General features: G+C 43.6%; 1 protein-coding gene and 1 pseudogene across 2 annotated transcripts in view; one reads left to right on the top strand and one right to left on the bottom strand.

Annotated features, from left to right (window-relative positions):
* LOC132832244 (CUB domain-containing protein 1-like) overlaps window positions 1-23,264 on the top strand; it is a 114,256-nt gene that overhangs the window by 5,451 nt on the left and 85,541 nt on the right. The gene's annotated exons all lie outside the window — the stretch shown is intronic.
* On the bottom strand, window positions 259-22,560 carry LOC132832329 (large ribosomal subunit protein eL13-like; annotated as a pseudogene).

Genomic DNA, 23,264 nt, shown 5'->3' with positions numbered 1-23,264 from the left:
AGCTGGTGGTGATGGGGGAAACAAAAGGGCCATCATAACCAGAAAGATTTCAATTCTGGACCTGGTGAGACCAGATCCCCGTTGAGGATTGTGTAGCCAGTTGGACATTTCCATCCCAAGCCTGTTAAGGGCAGCCCAAACCATCTGCGTTTGCTTTATTTTCTTTTTTAAAATGACCATTATTTATCAAATAGTTTCAGACATTTTACATTGTATTTTTTTCTCCTCGACATGCTGTCCTGCAGCTCCTTTTGCCTCTTAGCATGGATTCCAAACATTGACACGGGTCATACAGGGCCTTGCAAAAGCTTTGAAATTCTTCTCGTCCTTTGAGATCACCCACGACTTCTCTCCTTTTCGTGTGTGTACTGATGATGGTCATGACTGGTCCAGTTAGCTGAGTTTCCACTTCAGTTTCTTCTGCAGAAGAATCTCCCATGTTATTGAATTGAAGCCTTTCTTTGGAAAATTATCAGGGAATAGTCCTTCAGACATTGAACATTAAACTGAATACATCCAGTCGACCAATGATCAACAGCAATGCCAACTCTCCTGTTAATGCCTGATGTCCATAGCTGTTCCAGGTTGAAGCCTTGTCCAGTGTGGTACCTATCAATGGGACACCTAACAACTGGTCAGAGGGGCCTAAAAACTGGACACTGAACAATGCAGCATGCTTTAGCCCAGTGTGCTTCAGGCCTGTGGATGTTTCTGGTTGGCTGAACCAAGTCCACAGCCTTTTCTGCCCATCCTTGGGAAAACAAGGGTTCAAAAACATTCCATCTCAACTTGGGACTGTGGCTGCTTATTAAATGGCTGAAGTCCTCCTGGAGGAAGGTGGCTGAGAATGATCCCTGGATCTGCTTTATTTTATAAAATCAGCCAGTTCAGAAGTATTATTATTCACATCTGGAGCAGTTGGAATTTGAACCTCCTGGCTTGGAGGTAGGGATACTACTACTGTGCCACAAGAACCCTCCTAAATTTATTATGTTCAAACACATACCCAGCTCTTGAATAACCAGGGCTCGCATGGGATTTGAACTGAATACCTCTCATGCACCGTCCCCCACACCATCCCAAAACAAGAATCATACCCTGAGACCAATGAGCAACACAAGCTATGGATTTGCCTGTTTTTTTTTGTTACTCTGAAGTTCCATCCCACTACTGAGTGACTTTCCCACCACCTTTTTTAAAATCTATTCACTACGAGTAAAAGCACCTGTGTAGCCAATTGAGTGTTTACAATACCCACCTTCGGGTTTGGTTTCCATTCCTTTTTATACCCAGGAGTGGTTTCACACACAACTGAGCGACTTTCCCACTACCAAAATCACTGAGACTTTTTTTTTGCATTTTATTTTCTTTAAACCATCACCAATAAAACACCCAATTAAATATTCATGTGCAAAGCCCTGGGTTCGGTTTCTAAAAGACTCTGATGAATTCTAGCTAGGCAGGCCATTGCCCGTTACTAAGGGAACTTGTACTCAATGAGCTCCACAGGGAGATTAATTAGTGATTCCCTATGGGCCTTGGAGGGGTTATCACGATGTATGAGATTCTTCTGCTGCTCTACCCTATTTGGACTCATTTTCCAACAAGTATTCCTTCTTTATCCTTCCTACCAAACTGCTTTGCTTAGCACTTATCTCCACTAAAATGCTTCTGTGATTACTACATCAGTTCTGCAAGTTATTCAAATTAACTATTGAGTTCAGTCAATTTATCTTCACCTGAAAGTGGCTATCCAGACAATGCATTCCCTGCCTTTGTAACACAAGGTCATGCTGAAATCCCAGGATTTTAATATTTTGAGGGAAAAAAAGCTAGGCAATTATGTCCCTCACTGTTCTTCTTCAGGACTGATTCTCTGACAGCTGAATTTTGAGCATTGCCTGAAGGGACATGATTTCAGATAATGTGTAGGAAGTAAAATGTGAGCTCAGTTGTTTACCACACTGAAATCAATGAACATTATTGGCTCCCAACACGGTGTGGATATTCCTGGCTCTTGACCTTCATAGTATAAATCTGCAATGCTGTCCAAATATTACTAAAATCTTCAGCTTCAAATGCACTAATAAGCCATTTTTATTTGCTGGCGGTGGTGAGTCTGTTTCCAGGTTTCAGTCAATGGTAGGGTCAGGGTTTAACAATTTAGCTGAAAATGTGTTGCTGGTTAAAGCGCAGCAGGTCAGGCAGCATCCAAGGAACAGGAAATTCGACGTTTCGGGCATAAGCCCTTCATCAGGAATGATATTGAATTTAACTCTGTACCTAATGGTCTGGATGGTCTTGTTCTTCGACTGTCTGACTTGTATTTACGTCTGAATGTTGTGTTTGATAGCTCCTGCTGTTAGTGCCAAGGGTGACAATGCAAGTTACAGTTTCGAGCATGTGTATGGACATTGGACAAGTGTGTGCAGTCTATATAAAGACACAGAGGGACATGATCAACTGAAGCCATACTCTATCATTTGTTTATAACTATTTCTTAATTTTAAAGAAAATGATGTCTTCGCAAAAGAAATTGGAAAATCCTAAAATGACTATCGCTGAAGAAGATGTTATCTGATAATAATTCATCCATTCGAAGCTTTTAGATATATTGTTTCCAATGCTGCATCTCTCATTCTTTTTTCACCATATCCATTTCCACAACTTGAGCTTTGGTTCCTGGTTTGGAATATCAAGCTCCACAGGTTCTTTTGAGCCTTATCCTGTGTGTGCATGTATGCCTTGCCTTATGTGTCTCTGCCTGTGTAAAACTTTGCAGTTGTTTGCAATAAATTTTATATGCCACCTATTTGCCCAGATCCCTTTGTGTTGTTGGTTTATGTTGTCTGCTTTGATCCCACTGCCCTTCCTAATTTGCTGTCAACAGTATATCTGCCCACTTTATGTTGAGCTGCTGTTTCTCACTTTTGTAAAGTAATGGTTTATGTAAGTGAGTTCCATTGCTACCCACTCTGTACTTAATACGCCCCCAAATCCAGCCTATCTCCACGATAACAGCTTATTACTTTCTGTTTTCAACCAGGTTCTTAACAATTGTCAGGGATTACCCAAAATCTCCAATAATAGGTTCTCATGTAGGCTTACAAGAGCAATCATTTATGTTTATGTAATCCCTTTGATATAATAAAATCTCACACGTTATAGAGCAGACTCTAACACCGAGTCACGTAAGGTAAGATATAGCTAGGTGGCCAAAAAGTCAGTCAAAGTGCTAGATTTTTCGATGACTTCAGATCAGACCTGCAACCCCCCGAATTTCAGTGTAATACTTGGTGGGGGAAAGGAAATGAGCAAGTGTGTTCTAAAAGGGAAGAGCCCACGCTGAATCCCTGCTCGCTTGTTGAGTGGGGTAAATGAGATGAATAAAGGACCTTCTTCAATGATGCTGTGGAACCCAAGTCCTCCTGGTGGAGGTTTGGCCTGTTGACAGTGTGAGGTTGTGACTGAGTCGTCTTGAATCTGGATTGAATTGAGAGCAGCCCAGTGTGACTGGTAAACCGCATCGAAGGCTAAATACTGGCATGGCGCCAGTAGGAAACAAATATCGGAAGGGAACTTTGAATACAACTTAAGGATTGCCGTAAAGAAGGTTGAGAGGCAGAAAGACTTGGGAAGGGAATTCCAGAACTTGGCACCCAAGTAGCTAATGGCATAGCTGCCAATGGGGATGTGATTTAAACTCTAGATTGTTGGAAAGGTCAGCTTTGTTGGAGTGCAGAAATGCCAGATGATTGTGGAACTGGTCATGGTAGAGATGGTAAGAGGTGAGACCGTGGAAAAATAAGCAGGAGCCAAGGTCATTGAGCTTGGTGATGATGTGATGAATGGGATTGATACAAGTCAGAACCTGAGCAGTGTAAAATCTATCTATACAGTAAGGTAGAACCAACGTGATTCTGGAAATGGTGATGGTTTCCACACAGATAAGATTGAACAGATATGCTCTCCCTTTAGTGGATCCACATTAAAATTGACTTACGAGTCTCGCATTACAAATAATAATTACAGATTGATGTCATTTGCAGAAAATAAAAGCTCATGCTTTAGGGGATAACATAAGAGGTGAGCTAGCTGACAAGAAACAAAGTCGGCATAGATGAACATTTTCTGATTGGGAAGATGTAATGAGTGGTGTGCCACAGCGATCAGTGCTGGGACTTCAACTTTGCATAACTTTGTAGATTTTGAATGAAGAGAGTGAACATGTGGTGACTATCTCTTCCAGATGATGCAAAAATAAACAGGAAAGTAAGTTGTGAAGGAGTGTATAAAGACTGAGTGAGCAAAGATGCGGCAATTCGATTTTAGCAAAAGAAAATGTAAATAATCCTTTTATGGCAGTAAGTGTTTTTTAAAACAAACACAGATCAAAATGGTGAGGAATTTGAGAGATCTGTGTCCTGCAGAGTTAATCACAAAATGTTAGTATACATCTATAACAAGTAATTAGGAAAGCTAGAGTATTATCATTCTTTGCGAGGAGAATTGAACATTAAACTAGAGATGTTACTCTTCAGTTAAACAAAACAATGGTGAGTCATGTTTGGAGTACTGTTGAGAAATTATTGACCAGAATACTATCTGGAATGGGTGTATTGTCTAATGAGGAAAGGTTGGACAGGCTAGGCAGGGGTTTAGAAGAGTAAGAGGGGACTTAATTGAAACATATAAGATTCTGGAGGGGCCTTTGCTAAGGGGGAGGATGGATAAGATGTTTTCTCTCGTGGGACAATCTTGAACTTGGCGGTCACTGTTTAAAAGTAATGAATCACCCATTTAAGGCTTGGAGAGGAAAATTTTCTTTTTCTTTCATAACATCCTGGAGGTTACCATTGACCATAAACTGAACTGGACCACTTGTATAATGGATACTGGAGAAAGTCAGAGGCTAGGCATCCTGCAGCAAGTAACCCAACTCCTGACTCCCCAAAATCTATCCACCATTTCCAAGGAGCAAGTCAGAAGTGTGATGGAATATTTCCCACTTGCCTGGATGGGTGCAGCTTTAACAACACTCAAGAAGCATCATCCAGGACAAAACAGCCAACTTGATTGGCACCACATCCACAAGCACCTACTCCCTGCACCAATGAAGGAGCACAGTAGCAGCAGTGTCTACTATCTATAAGATACCCTGAAGACATTCATCAAGTCTCCTTAGACAACACCTTCAAAACTCATGACCACTATCATCAGGAAGGACAAGGACAGCAGATGCATGGGATCACCAACCCCTGCAAATTCCCCTTCATGCCACTCGCCATCCTGACTTGGAAAAATATCACTGTTCCTTCACTCCTGGTAAGCCACAATTCTGGAATTTCTCTCCTTATGTAGAGCACTGTAGTAGAACCAGAGGGCATGTCACCACCTCCTTCTCAAGGGCAATTGGTAAACACTAGCCCAGCCAGTGACACCCACATCCTGTGAATGAATCTTTAAAAATCCGAGGGTTGTGAATTTCTGGAAAGGCCGTGGAAGCCAGGTCTTTGAGGGTTTTATGACCGAGGTTGATCAGCGAGGGAGTGAATGCAATTGGGATTGTGGGTACTTGGTTAGCCACAATCTTATTGAAACCTGGAGCGGACTTGAGGGGTCAAGAGCCTATATCTGCTCCCGATTCACCTTGTGCTCCCGATTCACCTGTGTGCTTGTGGAATCTCATTGTTCACTCTTGATGACTAATTCTGGTTTTTGCAAGGAACAGACCTGAGTTGGTGAGTCTGTTGACATCGTTTTTTTTTGTTACTAAGGAACTACAATGGTTTGCTTCCAGTGTTCTATTGGCTGACTGTCAGTGCATCACAGATCCCTCTCCTGGTCTCCTTTCATCAATTTCCAGCTCATTTTGTATCAAAGCAATTTAATTTTAGACCATAGGAGCAGAAATTAGGCCATTCAGCCCTTCGAGCCTGCACCATCCAATCGTGGCTGACCGGTTTCTCAACCCCATTTTCCCCACTTTCTCCCTGTAACCTTTGATCCCTTTGGTAATCACAAAACTATCTATCTCCGTCTGAAATACACTCAATGACCTGGCCTCCACAGCTGTCTGTGACAATGAATTCACCACACACTGGCTAAAGACCATTCTAAAAGGTCTTACCTTTACTCTAAGGCTGTGCCCTCGGGTCTTTATCTCTCCTGCCAATGGGAACATCTTCCCAACATCCACTCTGGATAGACCATTCGCTCACCTTTCTAGATAACAAGCACATGTTTGCCTTTGTAAATTTTAATGAATGTAACCATTCAGAATATTATAGTGTATGGGGATAATAACATTGTGCTAATAGTTAGACTGCATAATCAGTGATGACAGATCCCATCAGACTGGGACCGACATAATGAAGGTTCTGGTGAAGTCCAGCTCAACTATACCTCTGCGCATTGTGATAAAGCTTGGACATTATTTGGAAACTTCCTAAAGTAGAGGTAAATGAGGTTTTCATTTTCACTTCTCTGAAGTCTTTTGTGTTTTTATTTTGAAGGTCAGAAACTTTTTGTTGCAGTGGGTGAAAACATCGTTTCCAAGAGGTCATGCACCACCAGCTATGAGGTTAGAAAATTGTAGAATCCCTACAGTGTGGAAGCAGGCAATTCAGCCCACTGAATCTACACCAAGCCTCCAAAGACCATCCCACCCAAACCCACTCCATCGCCCTGCGTTTCCCAAAGCCAATCCACTAACCTTCATATCCCTAGACACTATGGGTAGAACATAGAGAAGTACAGCACAAAACAGGCCCTTTGGCCCATGAGGTAGTGCCAAGGGTTAATCCTAATGTAAAAAATAATAACCTACACACCCCTCAACTCACTGCTATCCGTGTGCATGTCCGGCAGTCGCTTAAATGTCCCGAATGACTCTGCCTCCACCACCCCCACTGGCAATGCATTCCATGCATTCACAACTCTCTGCGTAAAGAACCTACCTCTGACATCTCCTCTATACCTTTCCCCTAATATTGTAAAACTATGACCCCTCGTACCCGTCAATCCTGCCCTGGGGAAAAGTCTCTAGCAACTGACTCTATCTATTCCTCTCATTATCTTGTATACCTCGATCAGGTCACCTCTCTTCCTCCTCTCCAGAGACAAAGGTCCGAGCTTATTCAACCTTTCTTCATAAGGCAAGCCCTCCAGTCCAGGCAGCATACTGGTAAACCTTCTTTGCACCCTCTCCAGAGCCTCTGTATCTTTCCTATAGTAGGGTGACCAGAACTGAACACAATATTCCAAGTGTGGCCTCACCAGGGACTTGTAGAGCTGTAGCAAAACCTCGCAGCTCTTAAATTCAATCCCCCTTTAATGAAAGCCAAAACACCGAATGCTTTCTTTACAACCCTATCCACTTGTGTGGCAACTTTGAGGGATCTATGTACTTGCACACCCAGATCCCTCTGTTCCTCCACACTGCCAAGAATCCTGTCTTTAATCCTATATTCAGCATTTGAGTTCGACCTTCCAAAATGCATCACTTCACATTTATCCAGGTTGAACTCCATCTGCCATTTCTCAGCCCAGCTCTACATCCTGTCTATGTCACGCTGCAGCCTGCAGTAGCCCTCGACACTCTCACCGGCACCTTCAACCTTTGTGTCATCTGCAAATTTACTAACTCACCCCTCAACCTCCTCACCCAAGTCATTTATAAATACTGCAACAAGCAGAGACCCAAGAACAGAGCCCTGCGGGACCCCACTCAACACTGACCTCCAGGCAGAATACTTTCCATCTACAACCACTCTCTGCCTTCTGTCTGCCAACCAATTCTGAATCCAGATAGCCAAATCTCCCTGTATCCCATACTTCCTGACTTTATGAACGAGCCTATCGTAGGGAACCTTACCAAATTAGCATAGCCAATCCACCCTAACCTGCACATGTTTGGACTTGAGAGGAAACTGGAGCATCAGAAGGAAACCTACACAGACACAGGGAGAATGTGCAAACTCTCCACAGACAGTCACTTCAGGCTGGAATCAACCCTGGGTCCCTGGCACTGTGAGGCAGCAGTGCTAACTTCTAAGCCACCTTGCCACCCCTATTGACAAACTACCTTGTGAAATAATTGCTGAAAAGCTTACTAAGTTGGGCTTTTAAGACCTGTAGAAAGAAAGGCCTGAATTAGTTTCAGTTCCAAATGAAAGATCCATATAAGCAGAAGGACAGTTTAGTTTCGTTTCAGTCTCCAGGCAATCCGATCTGGAAAGGAGTGTTCCACTGTTTTAGCAGGATTGGAAAATGCCCTGAGCTTTCTTCGAATTCAATAAGGATTATGAGTCCACCTATATCTGAATCCAAAAAGAAACAGAGAATCACGTCTGTAGAATGCACAGAAATCTAACAAAAGGACACTGTGAACTTGTCACCGGAAAGTGTGGCACTGGAAAAGCACAGCAGGTCAGGCAGCATCCGAGGAACAGGAGAGTTGCGTTTTAAGCATAATGATATTCCTAATGAAGGGCTTCTGCCCGAAATGTCAATTCTCCTGCTTCTCGATGCTGCCTGACCCACCTGCTGTGCTTTTCCAGCACCACAGTTTTTGATTCTCATCTCCAGCATCTGCAGTCCTTACTTTCTCCCTCTGTGAACTTGTCAGTTACATAAGAAAATTTAAAGTAAAATTTGTGATGTCATTTCCCTGGTGGTTGAGTATTTGTAAAAGTTTTTTTTAGGGAAAAATGGGATGAATTTTTTGTTTTGCTGTTTATGATAAAAATCTGTGCAAATTGTCACCGCTTTCCTCTTTTGTTAAAAATACATTGTTAGCTGCCTGTAAATATGTTCAGAAACTGGCCATCGCAAAACAAAATTCCAACAAATGTAACTTCTATGGTCTGTCAAGCCAGGTTTCACTCTGGAGTTTATTGCAGTAATATGGTGTCCATTTTTGTTTCACCAAGTTTGTGGATAACACCAAAATTTGAGGTGTAGTGGACAGCGAAAAAGGTTACCTCAGAATACAACGGGATCTTTATCAGTTGGGCCAATGGGTTGAGGAGTGGCAGATGGAGTTTAATTTACATAAATATGAGGTGCTGCATTTTGGAAAAGCAAATCAGAGCAAGATTCATACACTCAATTTTAAGGACTTGAGGAGTGTTGCTGAACAAAGAGACCTTGGAGTGCAGGTTCATAGTTCTTTGAAAGTAGAGTCGCAGTGAAGAAGGCTTTTGGCCTGCATTCCTTTATTGGTCAGAGCATTTAGTATAGGAGTTGGGAGGTCATGCTGCAGCAATTCAGGACATTTGTTAGGACACTTTTGGAATATTTGGTCTCCTTCCTATTGGAAGGTTGTTGTGAAATTTGAAAGGGTTCAGAAAAGACTTAGAAGGATGTTGCCAGGATTTGGGCTATAGGGAGAGGCTGATTAGGCTGGGGCTGTTTTACCTGGAGCATCGGAGGCTGAGGGAAAATCTTTATAGAGGTTTATAAAATCCTGAGGGGTATGGTTAGGATAAATATGCAAGGTTGTTTTCATGGGATGAGGGGAGTTCAGAACTAGAGGACATAGGTTTATGGTGAGAGGGGAAAGATATAAAAGAGCCCTAAGGGGCAACTTTTTCGCACAGAAGGTGGTACGTGTGTGGAATGAGCTGCCACAGGATGTGATGGAGGCTGGTACAATTGCAGCATTTAAAAGGCATCTGAATGGGTATATTAAATGGAAGGGTTTTGAGGGATATGGAACTGGATTAATTTAGAATATTTGGTTAGCACAGACGAGTTGGACTGAATGGTCTGTTTCTGTGCTGTACGTCAGTATGATTCTATGACCCCTGTTCTATTTGGGCTGACCTTGACCTTTCTCCTAATGACGTCACAGTACCTTGGGTCGCACCTGCCTTTGTTCAGGAAACGGATGTCATCATTTCTTGTAAATTACTCTTTTCTAGTTTGTATATCTGACTTCATCATCAGGGCTTACCACAATCAAATCATGTGCAATTTGATCATGCTGTAGTGCTGGGTATCATTGCTTCCTGGTTCTTTGGCTGTTACCAGCCTCGTGTTGTATGCCACAGTAACCAACCCGGATTCTAAAATATTTACGTTTTCCCCATTTTAAGAGTTGGCTGACTGACTGACATCTACAGTTGGCATTATCATCACTGATCTTCCTTTACCATTGACGTAAAATCCTTCCAGGTGGTTCCTGCCGGAGACCTGTAGCATTTGGGTTTGGTTAGATTTTTGTTCTTTTTAAATGTGTTTAGACACAATAATTAATTAGATAGATTTACCCCTTCCACAAAAATCAACTTTGTTTGTTTAACTTGAGGGTCACCATACCTTAGGCAGGTGGAGAGAAATTGGGAATTCATGTTGATCTCAGCTGGCTGCAGTTTGGCATCATTCTGCATTAAAATCCAGCCTTCCAGCCAAGTGAGCTAGCATATACTGGAACACATTTTGTTTTAATGTTTTTTTCATTTTGCACTTGCTGTCCCCCTTGCTATTCCTACCCCTACTACAGTGGAAACTCGATTATCCGAATGAGATGGGTGGGCACTATTTCGTTCGGAAAATCGATTAAATGCCTTCCCTCTGGGGCTGGGAGTTTTAAAGTCTGCTCCCCGTTCTGGAGACTAGCAGCAGCACAGAGCACACAAGCCCCTGCCTCCAACACTGCCCCCCCCCCCCACCCATACCTAGTCCAACCCCACCCCCAGCACAAAGCATGCCCCCGCCCCAACACAGCCCCCTGCCAAACCCCGTCCCCTCTCTGAGGCATCCGGACTGCACACCAACAAGACTGCTGCTGCAGTTACCTTTGTGGAGTAAGTCTCCGTATAGCGCGCACACAGCCACAGCCCCCCACACACAACTTTTTACTTCAAATTTTTGACAGGTTCCACCTCTGCCCTGTGCAGGCCAATGTTGGAGAGATTATTCCTGGGAAGTGGGGATGGGTGGAGGGGTTAGGGTACACCCCTCTGTAGAATTCCAGGGAAAGGATGGGGAGAGAGAGAGAGGAAGGGAGGTCAGTCATTTGGAGACTGTGCCTGTTTAATCACTGTAACAAAAGACGCGATCGCTGTTGGAAACACATCTTTGATGTAATGTTTCTATTGGGACCTCAAGATCTCCTTCGGATAATCCAATATTCAGATAATCGCGGTTCCCCTGTATTTAGCCATGGTTTGTGATGTTCTGCACTGTTGCAAACAGTTATCAGTTCTGAAATGTTATTCTGAATGTTTCTGACTTTCATGCCCAATACATATTCTGTCCAGCATCAACCTCTTGCTGGATCCTTGGCCCTGTCCTATCTTACCTGTTGACTGATGTCTCTATCTCATTGTGTTTCTTTCGTGACTCTCCCTTTTTATTTAATTTTGTCCATTACCTCAGTGTTACCACAAGCCCACTTATCCTGACTTGTCCCTTATCCTTTCCTGTGCAGTTCTGAAAATATTCCCAATTATTCATGAAGATAGCATTGTAACCTTGACACCAGCCATTCATTTAATATTTGTAGGTTTTTGGTTTTTGTTACTCTTCACTTGTTTTTCCTTCCGAGCATGGTACTTTGCAGAGTTCAAGTTTAATCCATCCTTGTGTAAATGGTGAATGACTGCAATTGGATTTCTGCTTGGCCCTTCTTGGTGTCCCGTGGGTAGCTAACACACACTGTGCTGTTAAGCGGTATTGTCATGGCAAAAGTAGCCACTGTCTTTGTTGGGCAAAGGGTTCCTCTGATGTATACATTGACCCTTGGTTTCTCTGTTTCCGGAGCTAAGTCCTCTCCTGCCCCTTGACCAGGATGCCATCAGTCTGTGGCTGGTGAACTGGTGAGTGGTGTGTGGTCGGTAAAGTGCCAATGAACTTCCTCAGTCATCGGTCATTTTACCAATAAAAGGAAGTGCAGTGACTCACACTGAATGTATGTGGCCATTTTGGTTCATGGAATGGCCATCTCTCTTTGACTGCCTGACTGGGTGGGGTAAGTGAGGGGCAATATATTTGAGGGTTCCTTGCTTATAAAGTCTCCCTCAACAACCCTGACTCCTTTCTGTCATTCCCCACACTCCAACTGTCAAGCCTTTCCCCCATTGGTCCCAGCTCCTGAATCACTGTGCTACTTCCTTGCGCGTTGAAATGTAAACATCCTCCCTTTCTCCTTCCAGTTCCAGCAATGACCAACCCTCGAGGGGGGAGCTGTTGAGCTGCCAATCCTTAGATTGGGCCAGCTGTGGGGAAATCCAGCCTGCTGTTTGTAATGACCATGGCGTACTGTGGCGCTAGCTCAGGATCTGCCCTTCACCCATCGTGAGGAACTTTCCCCAGTGCTACTAAAACCCCAGCCCCTGCCATCTTGATCATTCTTGAGGAGCTGGAAGCTCATAGAGTTACATGGTTATACAGCACAGAAACAGATGCGCCTGTCTAACTTGTCCGTGTCAGCCAGATATCCCAACCTAATCTCGTTCCATTTGCCAGCAATCAGTCCATATCCTCCTCAATCCTTCCTATTCATGTGCCCATCCAGATGCCTTTTAAACGTTGTAATTGTACCAGCCTCTACACTTACTTTGCCAGCTCGTTCCATACGTGCACCACCCTCTGTGTGGTTTAATAGTTCTTTCTTACTTTTTTTTGTATATCCTCTTCCTCGCTGAGGGCTATTGAGGCTGGGTCATTACATTATATTCATCATATTCAAGGCTGAGAGAGACAGCGTTTTGGTCAGTAAGGGAACCAAGGGTTCTCAGGAAAAGGGCAGTAAGGTGGATTCAGATCGGCCATAATCTCATTGAGAGGCAGAGCATACTTGAGGGGCTGAATGGCCTCCTCCTGCTCCTGCATCTTATGGCCTTATCTGTTTCAAATGCCTTTATCTGGTACCCATCTCATGGGCTTACCAAGCCTTAATGCTTGCAATGCGGTAACCCTAACCCTCACTTGTTTATTTCTTCATGGAATATGTGTATTACTGGCAATGCCAACATTAGCTGTGCATCCCTAATTGCCCCTAGCTTTGCTTATTCGGACGTTTCAGAGGGCAATCGAGAATCAATCCCATCACTGTCGATTGTCATTCCTTCGAGGTCATTAGTGAACAAGATGCTCACAATCAGTGCTGGTTGAATGGTCACTAATAAAGACATTTCAGTGTATTAATAGAATTTAAATTCCAGAAAATGTCTCGCTGGGATTTGAACTCAGATCCACAGAGTATAACCTGGGTGCTTCGCTTACTAGTCTAGTGACATTACTACTGTACCATCTCTGTTTTGACTGCTGATAGCCCATGCTCTGATGGACTGGATCCTACTTTGACTCAGAGTGGTTCACTTGCCGATAGTCCACTTGGGACTTGGTGGGTAGGTATCTAGAGGAGTGTGCTGGCCAGCTCCCCATTCCAAGAGGCAAAAGCCCAAGTGATGTCATTTCTCATGCTGAAGAGGATCAATGGAAATTCAATTTCCCAAGACCTCTCCGTGCCCAAAAAGCACCAAATGCATTCTACGGCATACCCTGAATTCATAGAAAAACGGACATAGGATTAGGAATAGGCCATTCAGCCCTTTGAGCCTGCTGTACCATTCTTTATGATCATGGCTGATCATCAAGGGCTTATGCCTGAAATGTTGATTATCCTGCTCCTCGGATGCTGCCTGACCGGCTGTGCTTTTCCTGCACCACACTCTTTGACGTGCAACTTAATCGCCTGTTCTTGCTTTTCCTCCCTACCCTTTGATCCCTTTGGTCCTGTGGACTCCCCCTGTATACCCAACTCCTTCTCAAAATCTCTCAATGTTTTGGCCTTGACTGCTTTCTGTCATAACGAATTGCACAGGCTCCCTGTTCTCTGGGTGAAGAAATTTCTCCGCATTGCAGTCTGAAATGGCTAATCCTGTATCCTCCGTCTGTGACCCCCTGGCTCTGGAACTTTATTTGAACTCCATTGGGATTGAGCCTTATTTAGATTGACCCTTCATACCAATAGTGTGGGTGCTTCTAGTTAACTCATTCACCAAATCTCGGTGGTGCTAGCCAATCTGACATTACATACGTGCAGCACAGGAAGATAACTGGGACATAAATGAAGCCGCTTTGAATCTGTGCTGTGGCTGTTGCTTAATATTCAATCTGCTTACACTGTGACGATCGACTTGGTAAAAATTGATACCTAATAAAATCCATATATGGCTGTGGAGACCAGACCAATGTCTAGGCTGGGCTGTTTACTTTGGCAGTAACTGCTGCTTTTTAAACTGTTCTGTGAAATGTGCCAAAGAAAATGAATGGGAGTAGCACTGACTAATTCAGGATACTTTTTTGTTAAGCTTTGAAGCTGATTTGAACCCATTAAATCTTCAGCTCATGTGTGTCTCGTTGGAAATACGAATAACTTCTGTGATTAAAATACAGACATTTGCATTAACTCCTACTTGGTACTACGGGGTTTGGTACTTAAATTGGCTGGAAGTGGTCACCAGCGTCAGCATTAGCAGAAAAATGTTAAAAGTTGCAGAAGTCCTACTTCTATCCTTCTAAAAGCACTATAGATGTTCACTGTCAGACATTTAAACACTAGTAAGCAGATAAAGGGGACGATTTATTCCAGAAGGTAAGAAATAGGTTTTCATATATCCAGTTTAAAACAGCTCCTTACCCCATTCCCCTTGCTCCCAGTGCATGGTCAGTGCCCCATATCTCATACCACCACTGTCCTGCATCCACCCCCATATCTCCCTACTTGCTCCATGCCAACCCACTCCTCTTTATTCACCCTGATGTCCTCTTATACCCCATGCCATCTTATGCCTATTTACCCATCTCCCGTGGACCTCACCATTCTCCTTAATTTTACAATTTTATCGGCCTGACGTCAACTCATATCAGCCCTACTTACCCACTTGTCCTTCCTTCTCCATGCTAATTCACTGACTAATGGAAACATCTTCTCCATGTCCTGTCTGTCCAGTCCGTTCAGTATACTTTCAATCAGATCGCCCCCTCATCCTTCTGAACTCCATCAATAAAGACCTCAACAACTACTCCACATGACAAGACCTTCATCCCTGGGCCCCCTTCATACCAGCATATTGTTCCTTAGATACGGACCCCTCTTTGGTCCTGATTCCTACTGAGGTGCTTCAGTTGTTATTGAGATAGAAAAGATGCAGTTATCATGTCCCCGTATTACAGACTGTGTGGGTTTAAATTTGAATTCAGTTTTTCATTTTAGGATGAGAAAATTGGTCTCTGTAAAGCTGACTATGTATCTGTCTGAGTGACATGAAACTGCTCACTAGTGTGTTTAAAATGATGTAGGACCTGGACAGTGTAGAAACGAAGACATTGTTCCCGTTAATAGACTGATGAAGAACCAGAGGACACTGATTTGAGGTGATTGGCAAAAGTAGGAAACCTCTGTCTTTCACCAAGATCCTTTGACAGCATCTTCCAAGCATGTCATTCTTGGTAGTAAATGATGATAAGGGTAGCAGATACATAGAAATAGTCCATTTGCAAGTTCCCCTCCAAGCCACTCACCATCCTGAATTGGAAATATATCATTGCAAAAGATAAAGAGGCATGCCGTTATAGAAAAGTGCAGCAGGTCAGGCAGCATCCAAAGAGCAGGAGAATCGACGTTTTGGGCATAAGCCCTTCTTCAGGAAAGCCCTTTTTCAGCTCTGATCTCCAGCATCTGCAGTCCTCACTTTCTCTATGCCGTTATGGGTAAAGTATTAGTATGGATAGAGGATTGGTTGACTAACAGGAAACAAAGAGTCGGGATAAATGAGTACTATTCTGGTTGGCAATCAGTAACTGGTGGTGTGCCTCAGGGATCAGTGTTGGGACCACAGTTATTCACAAGTTATATAGATGACTTGGAGTTGGGGACCATGTGTGGTGTGTCAAAGTTTGCAGTTGACACTAAGATGAGTGGCAAAGCAAAGTGTGCAGAGGATTGTGAAACTTTGTAGAGGAAGATAGACACTTTAAGTGAGTGGGTAAAGGTCTGGCAGATGGAATACAGTGTTGATAAATGCGAAGTCATCCCTTTTGGTAGGAGTAACAGTAAAAATGACTATCACTTGAATGGAAAAAAAAATTGCAGCATGGGACCTGGGTGCATGAACCAGAAGATTTGGTCTGCAGGGATGACGGGGAATTAGGAAAGCAAATGGAATTTTGTCTTTCATTGTTGAAGTGATTGAGTTTAAAAGCAGCTGTATAAGGTGCTGGTGAGGCCACACCTGGAGTACTGCATGCAGTTTTGGTCTCCTTACGTGAGAAAGGATGTACTGGCACTGAGAGGGGTGCAGAGAAGGTTCATTAGGTTGATTCTAGAGTTGAGGGCGTTGGCTTACACGGAGAGACTGAGTGGACTGGGATGATACTCATTGGAATTTAGAAGAATGAGGAGGGATCTTATAGAAACAGATAAAATGATGAAGGAAATCGATAAGATAGACGTAGAGAGGATGTTTCCACTGGCAGGTGAGACTAGGTGTTGAAGAAATGCTCAGGAATCGGATCTTGAGTATTAACAGTCGTTATTACATGGCCATGGGGAATATATGGTACCTCACAGAGAGAGACCGGCGTAGTCCACAGTAATGCAAAATTATACAGGTTATATAGCATTTTAGGCAGGGGCTGACTGTTAGTCACGAAGTCATGGGGTCAGGTGAAGTCAACAATCAATTCCTGTTATTGCCACAGATATTTCCCCATCAAGCAAGCTCGAATGTTAGCCCATACCAGGCTCTGCAGGAATCAGAACAGATAAGCGACACAATAAGCCATACATCATTATGAAAGCAGAACTAGTCTAGGGTCTGGGAGCAAGCGAAGATTCTCAGGCAGCTGCAAGGATATTTTAGCAAAACCAACACAGCAGCAATTCTCCAAAATAACAGGTCAGCAATCTGTGCTTTAACGTGAGACCAGTTTTGTGACAAAATGGCTGCCAGACAAAATGTGTCAAATTTTACTTCCACATTAGGACAAGAGGGCATAGCCTCAAAATTAGGGAGAGCAGATTTAGGACTGAATTGAGAAGGAACGTCTTCACCCAGAGGGTTGTAAATCTATGGAATTCCTTGCCCAATGAAGTAGTTGATGCTAATTCAGTAAATACTTTTAAAGCTAAGTTTATTTTTGAACAATGAAGGAATTAAGGGTTACGGTGACGGGGTGGGTAAGTGGAGCTGAGCCCATGGAAAGATCAGCCATGATCTTATTGAATGATAGAACAGGTTCGATGGGCTGGATGGACTACTCCTGCTCCAAGTTCTTATGTTGTTTATTCAGTATCGCTGGGCTGAAATCCTAGAATTCCCTCCCCAACAACATTGTGGGTGTCTCTATACCTCAGGGACTGCAGTGATTAGATTAGATAACTTACAGTGTGGAAACAGGCCCTTCGGCCCAACAAGTCCACACCGACCCTCCAAAGAGCAACCCACTGAGACCCATTCCTCTACATTTACTCCTTCACCTAACACTACGGGCAATTTAGCAAGGCCAATTTACCTAACTTTCACATCTTTGGATTGTGGGAGGAAACCGGAGCACCCGGAGGAAACCCACACAGACTCAGGGAGAATGTGCAAACTCCACACTGACAGTTCCTAAGGCAGGAATTAAACCTGGGTCTCTGGCGCTGTGAGGCAGCAGTGCTAACCACTGTGCCACCGTGCCGCCCAAAGTGATTTAACTGCTCTTTCGCTAATTTGTTTAGATTAGTGCTTCAAGCCTGATACTCAACATCATTTTCATAAATCCCTACAATGTTGAAACAGGCCTGTTCGGGCCAATGAATCCACACTCACCCTCTGAAAAGCATCCCAGACTATAATCCCTGAAACCCTACATTTCCCATGGCCCATCAACCTAACCTGCACAACTTTGGACTGTGGAAGGAAACCAACACAGACAGGGAGAATGTGTAAGTTCCAGACAATTATCTGAGGCTCAAACCGAGTCCAGGTCCCTGGTGCTGTGAGGCAGCAATGCTAACCACTGAGCCATTTAAACTTGTCAAGGGAAGTCAGAGATGGGCAATAAAAGTGTGCTTACCCAGTGGTGCTCATGACCATAAACAAAATGGCGAGGATCTGGAATGTAGTATTTGAGAGTGTGACCAAGGATAATCTGTTCAAGTCTTTCAGAAGGCAGTTGGATAAGAACAATGCTTGAAGAGAGACTGGATCGGTTCAAACCATGTTCACAGGCGTTTTGAACAATAAAGGAGTATCTCATTGAAAACTCTTGCTAGATTAGACAGTAAATGCAGGAAGAGTACTGTCAATGACCAGAACTAGAGGGCACAGTCTAAGGATATGGGGTAGGCCATTTAGGACTGAACAGAGGAGAAATGTCTTCACCCAGAGAGTGTGAGCCTGGGAATTCTCTGCCACAGAAATAAGTTGAGGCTAAAACATTGAATGTTTTTAAGAATGAGTTAGATACAGTCCTCAGGATTATAGGGTATGGGGCGAAAGTGGAAAGACTGGACTGAGTTGAATGATCAGCCATGATCATAATGAGTGGGAGAGCAGGCTCAAAGGGCTGAATAGCCTCATGTTTTCTAGACTTCTGAATCAAAGGAAGCTAACACTGAGGTGCAGCAAGCACATAGGCAATGGAATGTTGACTGTTTTAATAGAATCCGTATGATGTGGAAGCAGGCTATTCGGCCCATGGAGTCCACACTGACCCTCCAAAAGGCATCCCACCCTGATCCCTATAACCCCACTCTTAAATGGCAAATCCACCTATCCTACACCTCCCTGGATATTATGGACAACTTAACATGGCCAATCCACCTAACCTGCACATCTTTGAACAGAGAGAGGAAACCAGAGCATCTAGAGGAAACCCATACAGACAGTTACCGGAATTGAACCCAGATCCCTGCCACTGTGAGGCAGCAGTGCTAACCACTAGAGCTACTGTGCCATCTCAAGGATTTGACTACAAGAATAAAGATATGTTACATCAATGTATAGAGTCTTGGTATGACCACACCTGGACTATTGTGTACAGTTCTGGTTCCCTAGACCAAGGAAGGATAGACTTGCCATAAAGGGAGTGCAGCAGAGGTTAATTAGACTAATTCCTGTGATTGTTTTGATTGCCCTGTGAGGACATACTGGGCCTATATTCTCCAGCACTTCAAAGAACTAGAAGTAATTTCTTTGAAACTTACAAAATTCTTTAAGGATTAGACAGGATCGATGCAGGAAATGTGTTTCCCTGGTTGAGGGACCTAGAATCGGAGACAGAGCTTAAGAATAAGGGGCAACCTTTAGGGACTGGTATGAGGAGAATTTCTTCATTAGGGGGTGAGACATCTATGGAATTCTTTACCCAATTTGGCTTTGGAAGCATCAATTATTGAGTAGGTTTAGGACAGAGATTGATAGATTACTAGATTCAGTATTAAAGTCATGAAGATATATAGAGCGAACTTGGGAAAGTGGCTGATCATCTACCTCAATGTCATGATCTCAATAGATGGAGTCAATTCAAGGGGCTGAATTATAGAATCCCTACAGTCTGGACATTGACCATTCAGCCCATCGAGTCCACACTGACCCTTCAAAGAGCATCCCACCCAGACCTATCCTATCCCTGTAACCTTGCATTTCCCATGGCTAATCCACCTAGCCAGCACACTGGGCAATTTAGCACGGCCAATCTACCCTAACCTGCACATCTTTGGGAGGAAACTCACGCAAACATGGGGAGAATGTGCAAACTCCATACAGGCAGTCGCCCAAGGGTGGAATCAAACCCAGGTCCCTGGTGCTGTGGGGCAGCAGTGCTAACCACTAAGCCACTGTGCTGCCCCTCCTACTTCCAATGTTCTTAAATGCAAGGCTACAGAGAAAGGGCCAGGCGGTGAAACTAACTGGGTTACTCTTGTAAAAAGTCAGTGATTCTACCACAATGGCCCTAAGAAGTAACTTTTTGAAATCTGATCTCCCTTCTTTACTGCTTTAACCACCAAAGCCATCTCTCATTCCTATTAGTATCAGCGAGGCTTGCTCAGTTAGAGGTCAGTGTAACCTTATTGTCCTCTCTCCTTCTGTCTCTGAGCAGAGCAAGCATCGTCCCACTCGACACCAGGTGGAAAAGGAAATTGAAGTCCGTCTGTTGTAAGCATGCTCACCGTTTGTGAGGTGGGTGTTTGCATAGTGTTAATGCAAACAGATTGTGAATACAAAGTCCAAATCCTTTTGTGGAGTTGACAAACAGTTACTCACCTGTGAACAGACATTGATCCAAACACAGGGATCACATTACCTTGCAAAGAGTCAGCGTAATATTGAATTGTTTGAACATGTAAAATCAGCTTTGCATAAAGAATATGAAATAAGGCGTGCTACATCGAGACAATGCACTGACTGGGAGCATATAAGAAGTGCTCAAAACTTCTTATATGCTCCCAGTCTAGCTGCTCAAAACAATGATTATTTGCTCAATAATTGTTGGGTGCAACTACACATTGCTTCTCACCTGGAACGTCTGTGAGATTGTTACAATTAATATGCATATTTTGAGAATTTTCCAGCTTTTAAATTCCTGCATCAGCTTTGTCAGTGTCTCCTAAGAACAGTCAATTTTCCCCACTCTCCTCACCATTCCAGGATTGGAGGTTGCTGACATAGACTAATGAGACGTTGGAGGATATAACTGGGAGCTAATAGAATGGGTCTAATCACATGAAAGAAGAACTAAAGCTGGAGCTAATTTTCCTCCATTTTAAATGGGTCAGAAGCCAACTTGAGGCAAAAGAAGTTTGACACCCCCAAGTTCCATTGTGATATGAACATTGACTGTTCACAAGGGTACAGTCCTGATGAAGGGCTTTTGTCCGAAACATCGATTTTCCTGTTCCTCGGATGCTGCCTGACCTGCTGTGCTTTTCCAGCACCACTCTAATCTTGACTCTGATCTCCAGCATCTGCAGAGCTTGGTTTCACCTCCTGGCCCTTTCTCTGGAGCTCTGCAATTAAGATGGGACTATCTGTTCCCTTCAGGTTATTTTTCAGGTTGAATGCCAACCCAATCAAAAGCTCTCCTCTGTCCACAAGTTCTTATACGATCATAGAATCCCTACAGTGTGTAAACAGGCCATTTTACCCAAATAGTCCACACTGAACTTTTAAGAGTATCCCACCCAGACCCATTCCCCTACTTAATTACTTGACATTTCCCATTACTACACCTAACCTGCACAACCCTGGACACTATGGGCAATTTTACATGGCCAATCCACCCTAACCTGCACATCTTTGGAATGTGGGAGGAAATAGGAGCACCCAGAAGAAACCCACGCAGACACAGAGAGAATGTACAAACTCTTGACTTGGGTTGGATTAAATCATTGGACTTGCTCTCTCTGGGTGGGTGCAGCCTCAACATTCAACAAGCTCAATAGCAAGTACTTTCTTTTTTTAACACCCCTTGCCACCAAATTCACTTCAACTCGCTCCACCAGTGACTGACCCTGACTCCTGCACATAACTCTGAATTGTTCACTCCAAAGGTAATTTGGCTGAACCAGGTTTACACTAGAATGTTATTGGGAGAGGAATTGAATGCAAATCTGGGAGGTTATACTTCAGTTACCCCTGGTATTGATAAACCATGCCTAGTGTACTGTGTTCAGTATTGGTCTCCTCATTTTGAGGAAGGATGTAAATGTGTGGGGAAACAGTTCAGAAGAGGTTGGTTTGGCGAATGCCTGAAATGAGTGGGTTGATTTATGAGGAAAAGGTTGGGCAGAGATAAGATTGCATCTGTTAAGTGTAAGGGTGAACTTGATTAGAAACGTGAAATCCTGACAGTGTTGATGGGATGGATGTGGAAGACCTATTTCCTCTTGTAGGGGAGTCCAGAACTAGGTCCACTGTTTAAATGGGTCCCCCTTTGTTTTTAAGAGCAAAATAAGGAGACATTTGGGCACAGTAGCTCAATGGTTAGCATGGTGCCTCACAGCATCAGGGACCCAGGTTCGATTCCAGCCTCAGGTGACTGTCTGTGTGGTGTTTGCACATTATTCCTATGTCTGCGTGGGTTTTCTCCGGGTGCTCTGGTTTCCTTCCAGAGCTGGGTGGATTGGCCATGCTAAATTGCTCATAGTATCCAGGGATCAGCAGGCCAGATGGATTAGCCATGAGAAATTCACGGGTAGGTCTGGGCGGGATGCTCTTTGAAGGATTGGTGTGGGCCGAATGGCATGCTTTCACACTGTAAGGATTCGATGATGAACTGTTTTCTGCTGAGTCTTAGAAACCTGTTCCTGAAAAAGGTGGTGGAAACTGAATCCTTAAGTACTTTTTAAAGCAGAGGTGAATAAATCTTTGATTAGAAAGGAAGTGGAAGGTTATTAGGGTAACTGGAATGTGGAGTATTCGGATCCAGCTGAGATCGTACAGAATGGTGAAACAGCCTCAGGAGACTGCATGACCTACCTTTGCTCCTGATGCACGAGGTCATGTGTTCTCTTCCACTCTTTTGAGGAATATTTCCAGGTCGTCTCTTGGCATCCATCCATTCCTCTTTTGTAACTAGCTATCCAATTCCCTTTCGAAGGCTACAATTAAGTCTGTATTCATCAACTTGCCAGGCACTTGTTTTCCTCAAGTCGCCACTGATTCTCCAATCACCCGTTTTAATTTTTTTTTGTTTCTCTTTCCCATGATCTACTCTTCCGCCATTTGAAACCCTTTCTGTCCACTTTTGCTTTTCCTTGAACCCTCCTTGCTTCCGGCTACCTCTTTCAAATGGGTCCTCTTTGCCGTGTCTACTCTTCAGGAGAACAAGCCCAGTTTCTCTGGTCTATCCCGGGGACAGTAATTTTTCATCCCTGAAACCGTCCTCTTGAATCTCTTCTGAAACCTCGCCACCTCCACTTCCTTCCTGAAATCTGATTTCTAGAAACAGAAATTCTTGCTGGTGCCAAGGTAGTTTTCTCAAGTTTTAACATCAATGTTTCTTTCTTTTCACTGACTTCAAAGAAAGCATGGGTCATACTTCTAGAGCAATATTCACAGCAAATGGATGTCTCCAAGTATTTTACTGTCATCACTGGTATGAGATAGGAAACCTTGGCAGTTTAGACACACATTAATAATGTGATAATGATTTAATTTTTTTTAAGTAGCTCATGGGACGAGGGCATCACTGGCTTGGCCAGTATCTATCACTCACCCCTAATTTCCCAGAGGTCTACTAAAAGTCAACCCCGTTGTTAT

The sequence above is a fragment of the Hemiscyllium ocellatum genome, chromosome 34 (genome assembly GCF_020745735.1).
Source record: "Hemiscyllium ocellatum isolate sHemOce1 chromosome 34, sHemOce1.pat.X.cur, whole genome shotgun sequence".
Lineage (NCBI taxonomy): Eukaryota > Metazoa > Chordata > Chondrichthyes > Orectolobiformes > Hemiscylliidae > Hemiscyllium > Hemiscyllium ocellatum.
The sequence above is the reverse complement of the archived record's forward strand: the minus strand, read 5'-3'. Positions and strand labels throughout refer to the sequence as shown.